Here is a 23182-nt window from a genome sequence, read left to right as displayed (position 1 = left end):
GAAGACCCTTTTGATAAGCCCTGTGCAAATTTTGGGGCATCTGAGTAACAAATATCTCAGGGGTTGGGTCTGGGGAAGGGAGAAGCGCAGCTGCAGCTGGCACAGGGGCTCCTCTGGGCAGCTAGGGGGAAGGCAGCTGAGGGTTTCTCTGGGCTACGGGTAGGGGCTTGTGGTTCTGGCTGAGGGAGGGAAATGGGAGGAGTCCATTGATTCTTCTGTCCTGGGGCCCAGAAATTCCAGTCAGTGGGCCTGTTCTTGCGTTAGAGTAACCAAGCCAGAGCTTTTTAGCAATCCTTTCCCTCCTGTTCCCTTCTCCACTTGAGTCCTTGCAGAAAAGCATGCTCTGTATCCTAGTGTGTTGCCATGGAAAGAACTGCAACATCATTGTGTGATTTTTATACAGCTTATACAACACACACACGAATTTACTGAAGTGTTTCAAAACTGGAAGACAACCCAAAATGTATTTTAGCACTAGCAGGTTACAAAATGTATTTTAGCACTAGCAGGTTATAGTTCTGTAGCCTGTACTGTAACTGTTGAGCGCTTTTCCTTGTCTAAGGATTTTGTGTACTTTGCTGCCAAATATACTGCTGAATGTTAATATGTCTGTTGTCGCTGTTTAAAGACTGTTTGTTTGGGGCCTTTTTTGCAGAGTGGAGGAAGGGAGCAGTGGAAGTGTGTGTTAACTGAACTGAGTGAGAAACCAGTATATAATCTGTTCTGTGGTTGCCAGAGGTCTGGGGTTTTTTTTATCAGGAAGTCCAACCAAAAAGGAGAACCAGCAGTGTCCAGTCAGATGTTCTGACTGAACATCAAAAATCTGGCTATCATAGGATGTGGGAGGGAAGCACCGGGTCATCAACCCATGCAGCCCAGTTTAGCTGGGCCACCTCCTACCTACATCTCATGGGCAGGCGGGCAGGCAGTAGGCTCCTCATCAGGCTGCAGTTTCTGTCCCAACCCTGGAGCAGAGGAAGTGTTGAGGAAGAAGGAGTGGGGAGAGCAATAAGCAATGGAAGGAAATGGAGCAAGCAAGCGGGTGGAGCCTTGGAGGAAAAAGCAGAGCAAAGGTAGAGCTTTGGGGAGAAGAAACAGAGCAGGGGCAGGGCCTCAGGGGGAAAAGGTGGGGCATAAGAGTGTCCAGATTTCAGAAATTAGAAATTTGGCAACCCAGGTCTGATCTCCTTGTTGCCCTCCTTCTTTAGATGTGTCTAGAGACGTGTCTAGAGATGTCCTTGTGCTTTTCACACTTTGTGATACATTATGGATTATTAACTTCTTGCAAAAATGATTTTTTTTTTTTTTGGTAGCAGGTGGGATTCATACCCTTGTTTTCACCTTTAATCTTGTGGGTTATTTGGAAATTAAGATTCCAAGAGCAATTCACATGAAACTGTGAAATTCTGTGCAATGTTTGGTTTCAGTCAGAATTTTGACTGGTTTCTGACTGAAAACCTCTTTCCACTCCATTTAATTTGAAAGGCAGTCCAGGCTGCCCGAACGACAGATCTTTCCTGAAATAATAATACGGAGCATTTTTATAATACCTTCCATCTGAGGTTTTCAAAGCGCCTCATCTCATTCCTGCAAATTAGAGATGTGGTATTGAGCGCACTTCACAGATACGGAAACTGAGGAATAACAGCATCGGGGGTTGGAGCAGAAGAAGGAAAAAAATTGAGTGAGGAATAAGAATCATAAAACATAAGCGGGAAAACAGTGATGTTTCAAACCTGAGCCTAGATCCTGCTTCCTTTTTGCTAATTTAGATGGGCACAGAATTGCAAAGCTTTGAGCTTATTTATACTTTCGTACTTCCACCAGCTGTGTTTTATTTTATGTTTGCTGTATTTCATTCATCCTAATGTAATCCTTTTGGAGGGGAGCTAATACATTTTACCTTTTGGAGGAATGGATTTGTTACAAGAAGTATTTAAATAATTTCTTCAAATTTACTATATATTTGAGCGAGTTTGTCTGTCTGTGTGTTCAAGAATTCCTCCTAAACAATAAGAGCTAGGACCATCAAATGCAGTATACAGTTTCCTCTTATCATAATTTAAAGCAAGATAAGGGCTTAGTTGTGCCAGGAAAATAGGTTGTCCCTGGAATAGGATTGCTTCTCCTAAAACCATATAGAAAAGAGACCGAATCACCAGGCAGGTGAAAGAGGCTGCCGGGGGGCATGCAGCTATCTGGGACTGCTCTGGTTCTGAGCCTACCAATCCCAGGCATCCTTTAAGGAGGGAGGAGGGGGGGCAGGGTAAACTTCCCCTACTCCAATTTATATGGGAACGGTGCTGGCTATTCCCCTTTGTCAGGGAGAGAGGGGAAAGGGTATAAACTGTTCACAAAGAACAGGCGGGGGAGAAAAAGAGGAGTTGCATTGTATATAAGAAAGCAGTATGATTGCTCAGAGCTCCATTATATAGAGCAGCGGTTCCCAACCTTTTCCAGATGGGGCCCATTTTGACAATTCAGGAAGATTTGGTGGTGACCCAAGGCAATTCAGAAACGGGGGGAGGAGAGGGATCAGAGCCATCTGGGGAGACACTTGGCAACCCTTTTGAAATGAAATGGTGACCCATATTTATGTCCCGACCCATAGGTTGGGAAACCCTGATATAGTGGAAGAAAAGCCTGTTGAGAGTCTATGGATTAAGTTTAGAGATAGAAGCAACAGGGGTGATGTTGTGATTGGTGTGTGCTATAGATCAGGCGGATGAGGTAGACAAGGCTTTCTTCAGACTACTGAGAGAAGCTTCCAGATCTCAGGGCCTGGTCGGTTTCTAGCGGAGTCCTCCAAAGATTGGTTCTAGGACCGGTTTTGTTCAATATCTTTATTAATGACGTGGATGAGGGGATGGATTGCACCCTGAGCTACTTTGCAGATGACACTAAGCTAGGGGGAGAGGTAGATATTCTGGGGGGCAGGGATAGAGTCCATAGTGACCTAGCCAGATTAGAGGATTTGGCCAAAAGAAATCTGATGAGGTTCAACAATGACAAGTGCAGTATCCTGCACTTGGGATGGAAGAATCCCAAGCATTGTTACAGGCTGGGGACCAACTAGCTAAGTAGCAGTTCTGCAGAAAAGGACCTGGGGGTTACAATGGATGAGAAGCTGGATATGAGTCAACAGTGTGCCCTTGTAGCCAAGAAGCTAATGACATATTAGGTTGCATTAGAAGGAGCATTGCCAGCAGATCTAGAGAAGTGATTTTCCCCTGTGTTCAGCTCTGGTGAAGCCACATCTGGAGTATTGTGTCCAGTTCTGAGCCCCCCACTATAGAAAGGATGTAGACGCATTGGAGAGGGTCCATGGGAGGGCAACCAAAATGATCAGCGGGCTGCAGCACGTGACCTATGAGGAGAGACTGAGGGAGTTGGGTCTGTTTAGTCTGCAGAAGAGATGAGTAAGGGGGGATTTGATAGCAGTCTTCAACTTCCTGAAGGGAGGGTTCCAAAGAGGATGGAGAAAGGCTGTTCACAGTAGTGACGGATGGCAGAAGAAGGAGCAATGGTCTCAAGTTACAGTGGGGGAGGTCTAGGTTGGATATGAGGAAAAACTATTTCACTAATAGTGTTGCCAGGTGTCTGGTTTTCTACCGGAAAGTCCAGTATTTGCACCCTCTGTCCGGTAGAAAAAATCAGAAAATACCAGATATGTGCAAAGTCCGGTATTTTCTGAATTTCCGCCTGAGTGCCGGGTGGAAGCCTGGCGGGGTTGGGAGAGCGACTGGGAAGCTGGGAGCCCTGTGATCGCAGCCCCACCTCCCAGCTGGGAGCCGCTGGTTGCGTGCAGAAGCCGGGTGGAGAGAGTGCCTGCCGGGGGCATGGCCTGCTGGACTCTGGCTGCAGCCAGTGGCTGCAACTTCCCGCCCCCCTTCCTCTGGCTCCCCGTCCAGCCCCCCCAGCCCGCCTCCCTTCCTTCTGGCCAGCCCCGCGGCCCCCGACCCCCACCTTCCCCCACCAGCCCCGCGGCCCCCGACCCCTCCTTCCCCCCGCCAGTCCCACTTCCCACCCTCCTTCCTCCCAACTGGCCCAGCCCCCCTCCCGGACGGTCCCTTCGCCCCCCCCCCCCCCGCCCCGCCCATGATCAAGTGTGTCTGGTATTTTGGGGTGGTCTACCTGTTAACCCTATTCACTAAGAGGATGGTAAAGTACTGGAATGGGTTACCTAGGGAGGTGGTGGAATCTCCATCCCTAGAGGTATTTAAGTGTCAGCCCTGGCTGGGTTGATTTAGTTGGGATTGGTCCAGCCTTGGGCAGGGGACTGGACTTGGTGACCTCCTGAGGTCTCTTCCAGCTCTTATGATTCTATGAAAGTGCACAGTTTGCTGCATTCCTAACTCTGGCTGGGGAGCGCAGGGGGCAGACAAACCTGGACCTGCCCCAGCCAGGGCACATGCACCCCTCCTCCAGCTATGCTCACTGGAGCTGTAGAAGTCATTGAGAGGGGCTTCTCACCCTGCCCCAAGTTGCTGTAGTGAGAGAGGGCTGGGGTAGTCCCCTCTCACCAGGGCAGCCTGCTTACTGAACCCCTCATCCCCAACCCCACCCCAGAGAAATGATTTAAATGAAGAAAAACCAAAAATGGAGTGTAGGACTTCAACAATGCTAGGTAAATCTTCTAGTACTTGTTAAGAGAATAAACCTGTGAAGTGACTAAACTTGGCAACGACAACAAAAAAGACCAAATCAAATGTACCTACTAAGTGGGAACTGAGATTTATGCCTCTGAGAGGGTATTTTCTGTATAATTGTCAGCATTTTCATTATAAAACAAGAGATCCCTGTGACTCACTGAAATGTCAATACGCAAGTCCCTATTTCTGCATTTTTGACCCATTGTTCAAGATACATTATAGCAGTCTTATTCATCTGGACATATTTCTTCCCTGCAGCTGCGTGGGCTAAAAGCAGGCAGTAGGACCTGACAGCAGTAGAAAGCAGCTCTTATTGTGAAGACCAGCCAGGGCAAAGGTGGGACAAGGCTGGATTCACGACAGGACAATCTGACCCAGTCTCTCTACTCCAAGGACACAGACCATCTGCCTGGCTATAGTGCCCTCAATAGCCTCATCAAAACTATAGAAATTACTAGGTGCCCAGACTACATCTCCTTGGTAACTGGCTGTATCACTGGTGGCTAATTAAAAAAAATGTAGTTACCCAAATAATCAGCTTACTATGCAATTTTCAGGTTGGTTCCTAAAACTCTTGTCCAAGGTCTTATCACCTATCTCTGGCCTCCCTGCATCCATAGGGCCTTCTCCCACATCATTCCATACAAAGCAGTACTGCTAAGGACCACATTCCTTATCTGTGGATCCGATCTTGTCACATGCAGTACACCCTCTAAATTCTTCTCTTGGCTTAGTTCTCTATTCCATTTTAACTTGTCCAAGCTTCATCTCCTCTTCTTCATCCCTCCCTCCCATACTCTTACCTCATTTTTGTCTCTTGCCATGTCATCCACAACCTCTCACACCACCAATGATGTTAGCCTCCGTACTCCTATGCTGCTTTTCATAATCACCTCTTTGTTCTTTTTAATGCTGCCCCTTCATCGGTGCTTATAAGAGACTAAGGGCCCGATTTTCAGGAGCACTTTCATTGACTTCAACTGGAATCCTGGGAGCTCAGGTCCTCTGAAGGAGTTCTGTTCCACTGTCTATGGAATTCAATGGAAGTCCATTCATTGGCTTTATGGACACCAGACTAAGACTAAGTTACTTATATTGCAAATATTTAATCACTTTATTTATCTTAGTCTATTGTCCTATTCTCTATGCAACTCTAACTGACTGGGTTTACCAAAAAGCCAAAAACAAAACTGTTCCTAATAACAGGTTATTACAGATTTATTCACTACTTCTTGCACCTTCCTTTAAAAGCCTTGTATCTATCTGAGACAGGACACCAGGTGAACCACTGACAGTTCTAGGGATGACCAAATGTAGAAGTGTAAAGAAAGTGATTGCTATTGCTCTCGTTTGCTCATACATCTTTAAAGTTGCTTGAGAGCAAGAAGAATCCTGGAACTTAATGAGCAATATATTAAAGTCTCTACACTACCATACTGCGCCAGACCAATGATATATTTAGTCCAATATTCTGTCTTTTGACAGTGGCCAATGCCAGGTGCTTCAGAGGGAATGAAAAGAATAGGCAGTCATCGAGTAATCCATCCCCTATTGTCCACTCACAGCTCACACAGAGCATGTTGCAGTATACCCGCCCATCCTAGCTAATAGCCATTGATGCTTTTATGCATTTTAAACCTGCTGCCTGTTAATTTCATTAGGTTACCCCTAGATCTTGTGTTATGTGAAGGAGTAAATATCATTTCCTTATTCACTTTCTCTATCCCAGTCATGGTTTTATCCTATCCCCTCTTAGTCCTCTCTTTTCTAAGCTGAAAAGTCCCAGTCTTTTTATTTATCCTCATAAGGAAACTATTCTATACCCTAATCATTTTTGTTGCCTTTTTCTGTACCATTTCCAGTTCCAGTATATCTGTTTTTGAGATGGGGTGACTAGATTTGCACATAGTATTCAAGATGTAGATATACCATGGATTTATAGAGAGGCATTTTCTGATTTGCTATTTATCCTTTTGCTAATGCTTTCTAACATTCTGATAGTTTTTTGACTGCCACTGCAAACTGAGCAGACTTTTTTTCAGAGAACTGTCTACAATGATTCTTAAGATCACTTTTGAATTGAAAAAGCTAATTTAGACCCCATTATTTTGATGCATAACAGGGATTATGTTACCAGTGCACTTTGTGGCACTTATCAACACTGAATTTCATCTGCATTTTGTTGCCCAGTTTTGTGAGCATCCTTTGTAACTCTTTGCAGTCTGCTTTGGACTTACAAAATTTTTACTCAGAATAGTTATCTGCAAATTTTGCTGTAAAGTTGAGACCAGAGTCTCCAATACAGGACATTAAACTTAGCCTCAGACCCCTTTTTCAGATAATTTATTAATAGCTTGAGCAGGGACACCACTATTTATCTCTGTCCATTCTGAAAAAAAAACAGGACTATGTAGCACTTTAGAGACTAACAAGATGGTTTATTAGATGATGAGCTTTCGTGGGCCAGACCCACTTCCTCAGATCAAATAGTGGAAGAAAATTGTCACAACCATATATACCAAAGGATGCAATAAAAAAAATGAACACATATGAAAAGGACAAATCAAATTTCAGAACAGAAGGGGGATGGGGGGAGGGGAAGGTAAATGTCTGTGAGCTAATGATATTAGAGGTGATAATTGGGGAAGCTGTCTTTGTAATTGGTAAGATAATTAATGTCTTTGTTTAAACTTAGGCGTAAAGTGTTGAAATTAAGTATGAATGACAGTTCAGCTGATTCTCTTTCAAGGGGGGTTGGGATGCACGAGGGGATGTGGGAAACTGGCTCTGGGAGAGGAGTCCATGCAGGGGAGAAGGTACGGGTTTCTGGAACTGAGAGGAGGGTCAGGGCTGGAGCAGGGGTGCAGAAGCAGGTGTGGAATGCTTGCTCTGAGGGGGGCCTCAGGTACAGGGGAGAGTATGGAGTACTGTCTCTGGGAGGGGATCAGGCTAGGGCAGGGGTTTGAGATGCACAATGGGGTATGGGATGTTGCTGGCTTTGGGATGGGGATGGGGATTGGTGTGTGGCCTCCTTCAAGGCAGCACATACAGCCAGCAGGTCCCAACTGATGGCGCAGTGAGGCTGAGGCCTCATGCCATGCCAGGAAGGAGCCAATGCACCCTTGTGGCCATGAGCAGAGGACGCATGGCACTGTGGGCTGACTCTCTTTGCCAGCATCACTCCTGCCTACCCCCACATTCCCACAGTTAGGGTACGTCTAGACTACCGCGTTTTGTCGACGGAAGTTTTGTTAACAGATACTGTCGACAAAACTTCCGTCGACAAAGAGCGTCCAGACACATTGAGTTCTGTCGACAAAGCAAGCTGCTTTGTTGACAGAACTCCGTAGTCTAGATGCAATGATACAGGCAATAACACCTTCTGGCGACAGAACTCTGTCGACAGAAGGTGTTATGCCTCGTAAAATGAGGTATACCAGCGTCGACAAAACTGCTGAGTTCTGTCGACGTTATGTCGACAGAACTCAGTGGTAGTGTAGACGCTGGTATAGTTTTGTCGACAAAAGTCCACTTTTGTCGACAAAACTAGGTAGTCTAGACACACCCTTAGTGAAGGCTGATTTCCCTTTACAAAGGAAACACAGTTCCACATACCCAGCCAATGGGAGCTTGCAGACAGGAGCAGTGCACAAAGACTCCTGCTCCCCATCCCAACCCCTCTTCTGTATGCAGGGGGCAACTGGCTACTTTTGGGAATGGAACGGCATGGATCAACTGCGAGACTCCCCAGGAGTGACCGGTAGGCTAATGTTGCAGAGAGGCCCACTGAAATAGCACCCTATAATCTGATTGAGACCCATCATCCCCTTGCTATAATTAGGGTTACCAGGTAGATCCCCCTCCCCCCCAAATACTGGACACACTCGATCATGGGATGGGAGGGAGGGACCAGCCAGGCTTCCCTCCCATACTCTTACCTCATTTCTCTTGCCATGTCATCCACAACCCTTCCTTAAAATAAGGGATCTTTCAGAAAAGGCTTTATTTTCCAAAAGATCCCCGTCTAGACTGGCGCTTTTTTCCGGCAAAGCTCCGAGCTGGAAAAAAGTGGTAGCCATGTTTATGCAAATGAAGTGGGGGGGATTTTAAATCCCCGCTTCATTTGCAATTGCGATGTGTCTAATTTGCATCCCTTTTACGGAAAAGGGATTCAGTCTAGACACAGCCTGGGTGTTGTGAGAATAAACACATTGAAGATTGAGGTGTCCAGATATTACAGTGATGGGGGTGATATAAGTACCACAGAGAGATAAGTAACTAAGCTAGAAATCTGTGTGTTGAGGGGACACAGAATGGTATCTTTTCAAATTGTTGCAAAGCATTTTAGCTTTCATTAATGGAAATCACCAGGCAACAGTTCTAAAAGAAAAATGTTTGCTAGCTGCGGTGTTGCATTTTGATGGATATCCACATGATATTTTTGAAAATAATTTTTCCTTTAAATAAGTTACTATAAAATACATTTTAATTGAAAATATATGACAAGATTAGATTGGATCCCAATTACACCAGGGTTTTTTTTGTACAAAAGCCGCTCATTGAAACTAAGTCATCTAATCACTATGGGTATGTCTACACTACAAAGTTAGTTCGAACTAACAGACGTTAGTTCGAACTAACTTTAATAGGCGCTACACTAGCGCTCCGCTAGTTCGAATTTAATTCGAACTAGCAGAGCGCTTAGTTCGAACTAGGAAAACCTCATTTTACGAGGATTAAGCCTAGTTCGAACTAGCTAGTTCGAATTAAGGGGTGTGTAGCCCCTTAATTCGAACTAGTGGGAGGCTAGCCCTCCCCAGGTTTCCCTGGTGGCCACTCTGGCCAACACCAGGGAAACTCGTATGCCCCCCTCCTAGCCCCGGACCCTTAAAGGGGCACGGGCTGGCTATGGTGCCCGTGCCAGGTGCAAGCCTGCCAGCACCCAGCCAGCAGACCCTGCACCTGGCACAGATCAAGCCACCCACCTGATGCCCCCCAGCCCTCTCCCTCTTCCCGGGACCAGGCTGGTGGCTCCCAGGAGCTTGCCTGGGACCGCAAGAGGTGGGCACCCGCCTGGCCTAGTGCAGACATCGTGGACCTCGTCCACGACCTCCACACTAGGCACAGGAAAGTGGCCATCTAGGGCAGGAGAGCTGCCAGCCTGGCCACCCAGGAGCAGGTGTGCATGAAAATCAAGGTGGTCCACTGAGACCCCCGACCCTGAGCCCTGAGCTTACAATGGCCGTCCTGGGTCAGACCAAAGGTCCCATCTAGCCCAGTAGCCTGTCTGCCGACAGTGGCCAACCCTAGGGACCCTGGAGGGGATGGACCGAAGACAGTGACCAAGCCATTTGTCTCGTGCCATCCCTCTCCAGCCTTCCACAAACCTTGGGCAGGGACACCACTCCTATCCCCTGGCTAACAGCACTCCATGGACCCAACCTCCATGACTTGATCTCACTTCCCTTTAAACTCTGTTCTAGTTCTAGCCTTCACAGCCTCCTGCAGCAAGGAGTTCCACAGGTTGACTCTTTGCTTTGTGAGGAACAACTTTCTGTTACTAGTTTGAAGCCTGCTACCCATTCCTTTCCTTTGGTGTCCTCTAGTCCTTAATTATGGGAACTAATGAAGAACTTTTCTGTATGCACCCTCTCCACCCAACTCCTGCTTTTAGAGACCTCTATCCTGTCCGCCCTCCATCTCCTCTTTTCTAAGCTGAAAAGTCCCAGTCTCTTTAGCCTCTCTTCATATGGGACCTGTTCCCAACCCCTGATCATTTTAGTTGCCCTCCCCTCTACCACCCTCTCTGTTCCCCTCTCCCACCTCCTTTTCCCAGTCTCCCCCAGTTTTGTTCAATAAAGACAGATTCCATTTTTGAACACAATTGTCCTTTATTTTGTACATCAAGAAGAGGGGCTAGGGAAGGGTAAGTGGAAGGAGGTGAGGGAGGAATGGGGTACGCGCCCCCGATGGGGAAGACTGAGCTGGCTCTGTGGGCTTCTGGGGGTGGAAGCTCTCCTGCAGCCCCCCAATTGCCCCCTCTCCCCAGATGGCAGCCTGCGGCAAGTGCAGCCGGTCTGATGGCCGAGTGCTGTGATGTGCCCAGTGTGGGTACTCTGGGCAATCCAAGCCAGGACTGCTTTGCAAGCGGGACACCCCTGAGAATTGTCTGTCCGGGGTGGGGGTCGGGACCCTTTAAGCACAGCCCTCGGCTAGCCTGAGACAGCATCTCCACGCTCTAAGTCCTCCTCTGATGCCCTGCCGGCACTGCTTCCGGCCATCCTTAAGCCTGGTTCAGGGTCCACTTAATGTGGACATGCTAGTTCGAATTAGCTTAGTTCGAATTAACTAATTCGAACTAAGTTAGTTCGAATTAACGTTGTAGTGTAGATGTACCCTTAGGGATTAAAAAAATAGACTAGAAAAATCTAACCATTGAAATTCAATTATTCATTGTATCATTTTGGCTAGATTTTAAAAAGCAAACCGTTACCACCACAAAGTAATCATTCACAATGGTGCAGTATAAATTTGGACAACTGATCTCTATGAAAAGCTTCTCTATCTTATAAAGATACTTTTATGGAGGATGTTTGTCTTATCTTGGGATATGTTCCTTTTTAAAACTAGGGGAGGTGAGTTTTCATCCAGCATTGACTGACTGCAGGGGAACTATTTCAAACTTTAGGAAGGAGCTTTACCAAATTGTTTTCCTCAGTGATGGGAAGAATAATGGCTGAAGTGCAAGGATGAGATTTTCAAAATGGATGCTTGAGGTTCATCTCCTAAGTCCATATTTAGGTCCTGACTCCGCGGGTTCTTAGGGATGTGAGTGGTACCAAAGACTTTCCTCTGCTTAAAGTTAGACATCTGCTTAAGCACTGAATCATGGCTTTAGGTACAAAACAAGTGGCCTGATTTTCTTGGTGCTAAGCACACAGCAGCTACTCTTGGTTAAATTTGAGAGGTTGTGGATGCTTAGAACCTATGAAAACAAACTGTTTAGATGCCAAAATACAGACTAAGAACTCCTATTTTTTAAACATTTGGAGTGCATAGTTTTTGTGCAAATACGTCTACTGTGTTTCACCCTGGAGTGCATCCTGTACCTTCTTTGAAGCATTAAGGCACTGAAGCCTCAGGAGTTACTTTTTAGTAGAGGGATTTTAAATCTGGTTGCATTCCAGACTGGAACTGGTGTTTTTAAAAATGGGAACTATTGACCTGCCATGAGGTGCCAAAACAGACTCTGAGCTGAACTGAAGTTCATCCTTCGTAACCCTTGCCAGTTTAAATGACTACAAGTGATAGCTGGCATCAAAGACACCACAGAGTTGTTAGAGGATGAAAATAAAGAAAATGGAATGGGGGAAATAGCAGTGTATTGGAAGTAAAGTTGAAACCACCATGTAGGAAGAAGATTTTAAAGCTATCCCTTTCTTGGATTACCCTCTACTAATTTGTGGGGAAAAAAAAGGTTCAGATAAATTGTGTTCCTCCTTCAGCACTGTAAAGAGAAGCCCCTGTGAGAAGGGAAATACAAAGTTACAGTAGTGACCAATAAGTTCCTTCTTGGCTCATGGAGAGCTGGGGACAGTCCTCTATCCCCGCTGCAACCCCAGGGCAGCCTGCTCCCCAGACCCCTGATCCCTGACCCCACCCCAGAGCCCTCATGCCCCCTCAGCCAACCCTCTGTCCAAGCTCTGAGCTCCCTACCACACTCTGAACCCCTCATTCCTGCCTCACCCCAGACTTTGCACCCCCCAGCTGGAGCCCTCACTCCCCTTACTCCAAACCTCTGCCCAGCCCTGAGCCTCCTCCCACACTCTGAACCCGTTGGTCAACCCCAGCCACATGAATTTTCTTATGTGCACTAATATGGAAGTCATGTGTCACACATCATCTTCATACTGGTGCAGATAACAAAACTAATTTTGCACATGCATGGGAAAGAATGAAGGGAACATTGATAGTGATCCAGCTACATAAGAAATCATTTAAATCATGCCGCCCATTTGAATTTTTTAGTAGTGCATCTTGATGAGTTGCCATTATTTCAGCAGATACTTCTTAAGCATTTGATAACCCCTTGCATGTGCGTGTGTGTGTGTGTGTGTGTGTGTGTGTGTGTGTGTGTGTGTGTATAAAACATTTATTTTTCTTTCCACTTCTGCTAGATTTTCCTTCAGAAGCATACCCCTGTGCAATGGTAATATCACAAACCCTAATCTTTCAAAAATCATGAGCCATGATTAAGTCATGAAATTGACTTTAAATCATGATTTTTTTTTAAAAAAAAAGTATATATAATATAGAGAGGTTTTTTTTAAATCATTATTTTAAATCAATGTAATGGTTTTTTTAAAATTATATAATATAAAATTTCTATTTGCCCTCTGGTGCTAAGGCTTTAAGAATTTCCAGTATCACAAAACAAACAATAAAATGACAACTGCTGGCAACACTGAACAGGTGTCCAGTATGTAAAGACTGAATAATGGGTGTGTCACCCAGAGCAGGGATCAAACCCAGAATCTCTGGATCTGAAAGCATGAATGCTTTCTATGCTGGAACTAAAAGACTCACTTCTCTAGCCTGATTCTGCAGGCTTATCAACCTCTTTGTGTGACCCAGTCATTGGTTACAAATGTACATCATTAGTTTTTAAAGGTCTTTTGTTTTTATTTGTCCATTTTACAAGCTATATGCTATGAACTTAACTGGTCAATAACCTACTTGTACAAAAATCTATTTGGGTGGGAGCTGAGAGGGGATGTCTGTCATCCAAACATGTCCTTTTGATTATACACAGATTCGTTTTCCTTCCCTTCTGTTTTTTTCTTCTTCAGAATAAACAGTTTTCAATGCTTGTGAAAAATGCCAGATTACTGATGCTGGAAACTGAAGCCCAAAATTCACAGAGCAGGTATAGCAAGGAACGCTTTCCCACCACAAACCACCAGCCTGGCTCAACCCTCATTGCTTGAATCACTTGTAGAAGTGAGTCTCCTCATACGTTTAATCTGTGGCATTTCTGCTGAGACTTCAGTCATGTATTGAATGCCCCCAACTAGGCAGGTTTGTGGGGGATGGGGAGCTTTTAGCATAATAATAAGTTTTCTCTGTGAAATCCCCTGGGCACTGCCTGGCTTCCTGTATCATTCCTGACATGTGCCATATGTTATGTTTATCAAGCCAGAGAACAGTGCTTTATGGGATATTTTTCGGCAAACGAAATATCTTTTCCAAAGGTAGTTAAAACTTGTTTCTGTGCTGAATGCCCCATAAAATAGGTACATCTAAGCTTAATTATGTTTTAATTAACTTTGCAATTCAACTTTAAAACATTCTCGAGTGCCTGTAAACTGATGTTGTTGCATGGAAAAGTTGATATTTGTCTGATTATGACAAAGATTATAAAACTCTTAGGCTACGTCTACACTGGCCCCTTTTCCGGAAGGGGCATGTTAATTTCACCTATCGTAGTAGGGAAATCCGCGGGGGATTTAAATATCCCCCGCGGCATTTAAATAAAAATGTCCGCCGCTTTTTTCCGGCTTTTAAAAAAGCCGGAAAAGAGCGTCTACACTGGCCCCGATCCTCCGGAAAAAGCGCCCTTTTCCGGAGGCTCTTATTCCTACTTCAAACTTTGAAGTAGGAATAAGAGCCTCCGGAAAAGGGCGCTTTTTCCGGAGGATCGGGGCCAGTGTAGACGCTCTTTTCCGGCTTTTTTAAAAGCCGGAAAAAAGCGGCGGACATTTTTATTTAAATGCCGCGGGGGATATTTAAATCCCCCGCGGATTTCCCTACTACGATAGGTGAAATTAACATGCCCCTTCCGGAAAAGGGGCCAGTGTAGACGAGCCCTTAGTGTAGACAGACATATGTGTTAGAATGGACTGATGCTAGAAACACAAAAGAGTAAACACTTTGTCCTATTGATTAAAAATTGTAAACACACAAAGAGAAGCAATCAAATTATGAAGGACCTGGCTAGATCTTAGACCGTGCTTTTTTCTTATGGTCAGGAGACACTTAACCTGATAGTGTTCTTACCTTATGTTTGAAGTGGATAAAAGTACTTCTGTGTGAGAATATATCCCATTGAGGTGGGGAAAAGCTATCATGGAAGAGATCACAGGAAGAAGAAAGGAAATCCAGGAGGTGCCATTTAGATGCTATCTTAACAAATGGAGTTGATTTCTAAAAGTTGATAGAATAAAGAGTGCTCTTTTAACCCCCCAGAAATAATTCGCTCTTCTGTAAAGGTGTCATTAGTGCTGCAAAAAGAGAAGAAACTAAATACTCATTTTCTCCATATAAAAGCAAATGTGGACACAGCTGGGCTTTTCCAGTGTAGTAGAGGGTCCCATAAATCACGTGCCTCTCATCTTATGGCTACAGTTAAAGTCAGCATGGAGAAAATTGAATCCAATGATGGGAATTCAACTAGCTGAATAGGCAGGGAATTGAGAGTGATTAGAGTGATTGTTGTGTCATTTTATACTTTTGCTATTAAGAAAATTGAGAGTCAACTTTTAAAAAATCCTTTTTAGAAATACAATTTTTTTTTATACACACACAAAACAAAACAAAAAAACCCAACAAACCACAGTGTTACTAGCAACAAAGCTTTTACATAGTACATAATTAGCCCATGAAATTTACCGCCATTGGAAAGAATTGAAGCCAAGGATTTGAAAAGAGGTTAGACATTTCTCTGGATATTGAGAACACTCACTAGGGGTATGTCTACATAGCACTGTTATTTCGGAATTGCTGATGTTATTTCGAAATAACAAAGTGCACGTCTACACACAAGCAGTTATTTGACATGTCGGAATAATGTCCAGCTGGAGGACTTCTTACTCCGACTCCTGTAACCCTCATTTTATGAGGAGTAAGGGAAGTCAGAGGAAGAGTGTTCAGTTTCGAAATAAGTCCTGTGTTGAAATGCCCATATTCGAAATAGGCTATTTTGACTTAAGCTACGCAATTAGCATAGCTCAAGTTGCGTAGCTTATTTCGAGTTTAGCCCTGCTCTGTCGACATACCCTAGAATAAAAAAGCAGGATATTGTAAAATATAGTAATGAAAGGATATGAACCTTCTTGCTTGCAGAAGCTATTCCAGACGATAGAGCACTGGACAAGAAGTATGGAAACATGGATTCCATACCCAGCTTTGCCACTGATCTTCTGTGTGACCTTGGACAAGTCACTTCACCTCCCTAGGTCCATTCTCCCTCCCAACCCTTGTTTGTTTCACTTGTAAACTCTCTTCTTTCTTATTGTGTTTGTGCAATGTTTGCTAAACAAAGGCCTTCCTGATGGGTGGGACCCCCATGTATTACTGTACTGAAAATAATTATGTTTCAAGGTGTAAACTATCAAGTGAAAAGAATTGGAGGAGAAACTTCCTTTTGGACAAATTATTCCTTGATGATTCATATGGCAAAAATACAAAAACAAGGCCAGTGTTTCCTGAATGGAGCGTGTAAGAGGCAAGCTCCTAACACTATACTCAGGCACTTAAATGTAATCTTCTTGATAAGGTGCTAAGCACTTGAATCTCCTGTTGATTTCACTGGGACTAGTGAGTAACTTTTGCAGTTATATTTAGGACCCTAAACATGGTTTTAAGAACCTAACTTTAAGCCATCAACTGTAAATAGTCTGCCTGATGATCCTAGCTGTGAATTTTTTTTAAAAAATGTTATGGCACACAGTATTTTAGTTTAACATAGCTGGGAAAGCCTGAGGGCCCCCCCCAGCCTGGTGCTCTGATACCTGCACCCCTCATCCCACACCGTTCCTCATCCTCAATCCCACATCCCCATTCCCTTGCCCTGAGCACCTCTTCAACTCCCAACCCTAACTCCTACATCCCTCACACTGCCAGCCCCCTACCCTGAAAGACCTGAGCCACGTCAGATAAGACTTATAATAATAATAATAATAATTAATAATAATAAATACCTACCACTCTTCATCAGTAAATCTCAAAGTGCATCACAATCTGTAATGCATTTGTTTTCACAACATTTCTATGAGGTAGAGCAGTGCTATTATCCTCATTTTATAGATGGAATACTCAAGTTCATAGAAGCTAAATAACTTACCCAAGGCCACACAGGAAGCCTGTGGCAGAACAAGGACCTAATCCCAGGTCTCCCAAGTCCTAGGCTAGTGCTGTTACCACTGGGTCATCCTTCCTCTGCAGTCAATGTCCCTTGGTGCCTTTGAAAATTTTCCCTCCTCCCACTGCCTCCCTCCCCCCCCCCCCCAAAAAAAAAAAAAACCCAACAACAACATGGATTTAACCAACTGGCAGGGTGATGAGTTCATGCTCCAGGCTTTAAAAAGTGATAAAGGTGACTAGTGATTTGGGGTGCCTTCTTTTTTGGGTGGAGGTGCCCCAATTTGAAATACCTTAAGAGGGCCTGATTTTCAGGACGTGCTCAGTGGCAGCTGTCAGAAAGTCAGACCCTTTGTAGTGTCCCAGGCCAGGTACCAAAAAAACAAAAGTCCCCCAAATCACTAGTTACTTTTGAAAATCTTGACCATATGATTTTTAAGACAAACTACAAATCAATTTTTCCTTTAGTCACAGAGTTCTAGAAATCAACAAACAGCCATAATCATAAACACCTGGATGTTTTCAACTTCTGCTCTGTTTATGGCAATATTTTTTTTAAACAAAACCTTTCTTTTTGTTACTATTAACACACACAAAGCTAAAATAATAGAATGATTCAAGTCATAGTTTATCTATAACATTAACCTAATACATTAAGATTTTCATACAAGTATTATACATCTTATTCAGAACCATCTTCTAATTCCATTTTATTTAACCTACAAAGAACTGAAAGGGTCTCAAGCTTCTAGCCAGCTCTCATATAAATAGAAGTTGAGAAGATCTAGTCTATATTCCACAGCACGTTGACCGAATGTAAACCCTAATCTGACTTCCAAGTAGGAGATCTTCTCAAAATTTTTCCCTTCTACTTTTTTCTTCTATAAACCATTTAAGTTATAAGCAGCTGCTATATATCAGCCTTCTTAGGGGGTCTCATTTGCCCTGGTCCACTAGTGCTTATTCTCCTGTGCATGATTAAAATGTGCTAAGCATGTAATTACAGTAGAATGTAATGGATTTTCGCTATCCTAATTGATATGCTTTTTTATATTACTGTAACAGCTGCACACTAAAAACAGCTATAAGGGGAGGAAACACTGAAATGTAACTCTCATCTCACATTCCTGGATTTGCGAGGGAATAATATAATCTCACATTAAGACCATGCATTTAGTTTTTCTGAATGGGAACAGGATAATAACTCTAATTGCATACCTTTACCCTCTCCCCCTCTTATGACCTTTGTGTGATGAAAAATGGTGGGGTGTGTTGTATGATGATTGACCATGTAATGTTAATTAAAATCTGCACTGGCCTAAACTCCTTGAGAATGACTTGCACAGCCATGCCTCTTGGAGTCAAGCATTTCAAAGTCAAGCATGCACCACCACACTTTGAGTCTGGTAGAATACGTACACACACAAGTCTAAAAGGTTAAGTAGAGAGGAAGCCATCAATGAAGCTAGTCAGGAATTAACCAGTCAGGTCAAGTATAGAGCAAATGCAGTACGGTGGTGTGCTTGGCTACAGAGCGCTGATAGTAGTAGGAAATTCTGTTGATAAGGGGAGATAATGCAGCTGATTTTCTACTTTATAAACTGCTCATGCTGTTTGTGATTTGGAGAGCCCATATCTGAATGGCATCTAAGAACGGAATGAATGTAGACTGTAATTGTTTTTCAGTCTGATTGATTTGTTGTACTGTAAGCTGGGATAATATCCTGAAACCTGAAGGCATAAAGACCTGGCAGCCACGAAAGCTCATCATCTAATAAACCATCTTGTTAGTCTTTAAAGTGCTACATTGTCCTGCATTTGGCTGCTCTGTGTCTGAGATGTCCCTTCTAGCAAGCTTCAGCAAGTATTCCCCAACTGCTCTATGAACCTCATCTGTTACTGCGAGGAGCAGGTTACAAAAAAAAAAATACTGGAGAACTATGTGAGGCAGGTCAGAACTCAGGGTACGTCTAGACTACCGCGTTTTGTCGACGGAAGTTTTGTCGACAGATACTGTCGACAAAACTTCCGTCGACAAAGAGCGTCCAGACACATTGAGTTCTGTCGACAAAGCAAGCTGCTTTGTTGACAGAATTCGGTAGTCTGGACGCACTGTTACAGGCAATAACACCTTCTGTCGACAGAGTTCTGTCGACAGAAGGTGTTATGCCTCGTAAAATGAACTGCTGAGTTCTGTCGATGTTATGTCGACAGAACTCAGCGGTAGTGTAGACGCTGGTATAGTCTAGACACACCCTCAGTGAAATTAGACATTCAAGCTCAGGTATTGTTTCTTGTAGCTTTTTTTTTTTCATTGTTGCAATTTTGAGTCGCAAGAAGCAATTCCTTGAATTGTGGCTACTGATGTTTGTTGTATTCAGGAAATTTATCATCAAGAACATACTTTTTATGGAGGTTAGGCTACTGATCAGTTAAACCAGAAGATTTAGCAAAAAAAACACCTATTTTTTTTTTTAAATCTTGGAAATAAAACCCCAATTTTTTGTGTGTATAAGAATTTATATTTTCTTTTGATTATTGTTGTTCTTTCCCCTGCCACAAATTCCTGGATGAAGACAGGTGCTGGGTCTCTCTTTAATGATGTATAGCAGAGCAGACAACTGAGTAAGAGAGATTAGTAAGATTTAGGATGTAGAAACAATTTGTTTAACCTGTTAACCACTGGCTGCGGGCAGTGGGGGCTGCTCCAGCCCCAGCTCTCCACACCCGCAGTCAGCGGGGACTGATCTTTCTCACTGCAGCCACACTGCACCAGCCCCACCACCTGCCATGGCCAAGGTCCTGCCAGATGAGCCATTGTAGAGTTAGGGGTCACGTATCTAGTTAACCTCTAACAACCCTAGTAAGATTCTGTGGCATGACAAGTTATTTAAGTGATACTGAAGTGTGTTGATGGATGAGGTTGAGTTATTTTAAAGAAAAGTTATAGACAGACCTCTCAGATATCAAGTCTGCAGTAAGTATTATGCACCCCGGAAAGAGTTTCAGAGAGTTTGAGGTTTCATCTCTTACCCATTTGTCATATCTGGCAAGTATTGATACATTAGCAGAATGCTGTGTGGCATGGACCCATCTCTGCTGTCTTTCTCCTTTCTCCAAGTTAACACAGATTTCACCTTACTGCTTTGTAAGGAAAGGTTTCTTAAGATTTCTGATGATGTGGCAAAATACCTTTCTGGTGCCTCTCCTATTCTGCATGTTGGTATCAAAGACATCTCTCGCCTTCTCTGCCATATTGATTGCACTTGCTTTTCTCTGGATTGTGGACTGAGCTTTGTGCAAATGGACAGTGTCTCAGCTGCTACAGAAAATTTCCACTCCGACTCTTCCTCTGAGAAGCCAGCTTACAGCGAGCACTGTTTCTCAAGCAGATAATTGTGGGGAAGGAGCACAAAAATAGGTTTACAAGGTGCATCTGGCCAGTGGTACAGGCCACAAGTGTTGAAAGAGACAAATGTGAGAGTATGAAGAAGGGCTAATGCCCACTTCTCAAAAATCTCAGGCTACATCTACATTGCCCAGTTATTTCGGAATAAGCTATTCCAGAATAGTTATTCTGAAATAGCTTCTTTCAAAATAGCATGTCTGCACTGCAGGGAAGCCTCAAAATTAGTCCAAGGCGGGCTTCCCTAATGTGGATGTGCTATCTCGACGTAGAACCCCAGGAGGCCCTGGGGAGGAATAACTTAGAATGGCCCTGGGGAGAGGCTATTTCAAAATAGCAGCAGTAGAGCGTCTACACATGCCTTATTTCAAAATAGTTTTTTCAGAATAGGTGCTATTCCTCATAGAATGAGGTTTAGAAAAGTCAGAATAAGCCATCCGTTATTTTAAAATTATTTCAAAATAATGGAATGGCTGTGTAGATGCTCGCATTGTTATTTCAGAATAACGGCCATTACTCTGAAATAACTTTGCCGTGTAGACACACCCTCAGCGTTCAACAGGTGAAGAATTTTGATTCATGGTCTGATCAGTCCTAGGCTAGAATAACTCTGGAAGCCAGGTCTACACTAGAGACTTTTGACAATACAGTAACATCAGATAGGAGAGTGTATTTTTTTCACATTTCTATATCCATAAAAGTGCTAGTTTAGATACAGTTATACTGACATCAAAGTGGTTTTTCCAGTAAAAGTTATTTAGCTCAGGGAACGAGCTTAAGCTGTATCAGAAAAAGAACTTTTTTGCCAGTATAAGCTTCATCTATGCTGGAAGGATTTGCTGGTATAGTTACCCTGGTATTGGCTATATATTGGCAAACCTTTTTTAGTGTAAGTTTGGCGTAAGCATTGGTTCATTTTCCTCAGCCTGCTGCTCTGCATGGTTCTTAAGACCCCAGTCAATGGCCCCAACCTTGTCCTCTATTCAGTGCCTGTCGACCCAGCTAGGATATCTAGGGTTTTCTCTCACATAGATGGACAAAAGCAGTTGCCCCTCTGTCCCCAAATCAAATCTGTAGAACCATTTCCCTGTAATAAAAAGTCCTTGTGAGGGGGACGTTGAGTTATTGCTGACCCAGAGGTAAACAGTAACAAAGTCATTTACTGGGACCACTTTTGCAAAAGCTATAATGGATTTTGAGAAGATATACTTAAAGGAGCAGGTCAGTTTTGACCTGTATGCACCCAGCTCAAACCAGGTGTCAGCAGCAGAGCAAATCAAAGGCTGTTGTTACTACAAGCACCATTTGATTTGGACCAAGCTCAGGCAGACAGCTGTCTGTTTAGAGACAAGTAGTCTCATTTCTTAACTTGCTCTTTAGTTTACTGTGTCTTAGCTTGCCCAAAATCAGGATTTTGTGTTCAAGCATGGCAAGACACAAAGGAAATATGGCAGCCTTGCTCGAAGGGATGGTGGTGCAGGAAGAAGGGTTTGGCTGTGCTAAGTCTGCATTTCATCCGGGTGAATCATCTATGCTCCGCCTGAATGAGTCTCTCCTTTCAGGCCTCTCTGCCTGATGTGCTTGCTGGGATGGAGTTCCATGGCTCCTGTAATGGAACACTAGTAACAATAGCTCTTCTCTGCACTCCATGCAGCCTGAGGCTGCTGCTGCCAACAAAAGCAACTGAAAGGAAGGTCAGGTCTCTGGGTTCCCAGTGGTCATGAAACCAGAATAACAAAACAGGCTAGGCTGTGAGGGTGGCTGTGCATGACTGGGGCAAAAACTCCATTCCTGGCTTAATACCGCTAGCTTCACACCAGGGATGAATTTGGCCTCCAAAAATCTTTTTTGAAAAATTAAATGAAGGCTGTGAGATGAGATTTAACTTTTGTTCTCTATGTAGATTTGTTTGTTGCTGTGAAACAAAGCTAGGCTGTAGCAGAGCATCTATGTGTGTTTTAAATCCTTACTGGTTACAGAAACAGCTATCTGTAGGTACAGTGTACTCATGCTAGCCCCTGCACAACGGTTGTCAACCAGGGTCTAGGAACGCCGAGGACAGGGCTGGACAAGATGCGGCCTAGGGGCCACATCCAGCCCACCAAACACTTTGATCCGGCCTGCAGACTGCATCAGGCCTAGGGTTGCCAGGTGTCCGGTTTTGAACGGGACAGTCCAGTATTTGAGCTTACTGTTGGGAAACAAATTGAGAAAATATAAATGTCTGGTATTCTCTAAATAAGATGTAATGTAGATTGTGATGTAATTTCCTGTGTGTCCAGTATTTTTGCTGAAACCATCTGGCAACCCTAATTCGGGCCACTTTCTATTTTTATCCTGCTTCCCTTGCCATCGAATTTCCAGATGGTGGCTTAGGCAGACCGATCTTATTTAAATGGCCCCTGGTAGCAGCGCTACCGCGGCAGGACCTGGAGCTCTGAGTTTTTTTAATAGCTGCAGCAACGCCAGCGGCTGCCAAGCAACATGATAGCAGTGGGGCCAGGAGCCCTTTTCTGTGTTTTTAATTCAAAACCTCTGACCCCAGAGAACTTTGGAGGGAGGCTAGTCCCCAGCCTCGCCCCTTCCACTCCACCCTCCACCCCTTCTGGGGATGGTGGGTGGAGTCGGCTTGTGAGTAGGGATGTTAAATATCGGTTAATTGAATAGTTGAGTAACCTCATTATATCGCTTAGTCGACTATTCTATAGTCCCTGGGGGTGGAGCCAGCAGCCACTGTATGAGAGGCAGTAGCGCAGGGTGCCAGGTGGGAGCTGGTCGGCAAGGGGCGACAGTTTAAAATCCAGCTTCTCTCACAAACTGGCTGCCTGTTGCCCTGTGCTGCTGCTTCTGAGAAAGAGGGGGTGGCAGCAACCCCTGTCTCGGGAGGTCTGAGCTGCTGGACCCAGAGTGTGCGAGAACTGAGATGCCTGCCCTCCCGACTCTTAATACACTTGAAATGCAGAGCTGAAACGAGGGTAGGTCCCAG

General features: G+C 44.2%; 1 protein-coding gene across 3 annotated transcripts in view; it reads left to right on the top strand.

The window, feature by feature from the left end:
- ZHX2 (zinc fingers and homeoboxes 2) overlaps positions 1 to 23182 on the top strand; it is a 114194-nt gene that overhangs the window by 75513 nt on the left and 15499 nt on the right. Inside the window, exon 2 of one of the 3 annotated variants that reach the window (XM_075920175.2) lies at positions 13502 to 13652. The exons of the other annotated variants lie outside the window; for them this stretch is intronic. The gene's annotated coding sequence lies outside the window, so the exon portion shown is untranslated. The remainder of the gene's footprint in view (positions 1 to 13501; positions 13653 to 23182) is intronic. 3 annotated transcript variants of the gene reach the window in all.

The sequence above is a fragment of the Pelodiscus sinensis genome, chromosome 2, assembly GCF_052426305.1.
Source record: "Pelodiscus sinensis isolate ZL-2025 chromosome 2, ASM5242630v1, whole genome shotgun sequence".
In the NCBI taxonomy this organism is placed as follows: Eukaryota; Metazoa; Chordata; order Testudines; family Trionychidae; genus Pelodiscus; species Pelodiscus sinensis.
This window is presented reverse-complemented; position numbering and strand designations above follow the sequence as displayed.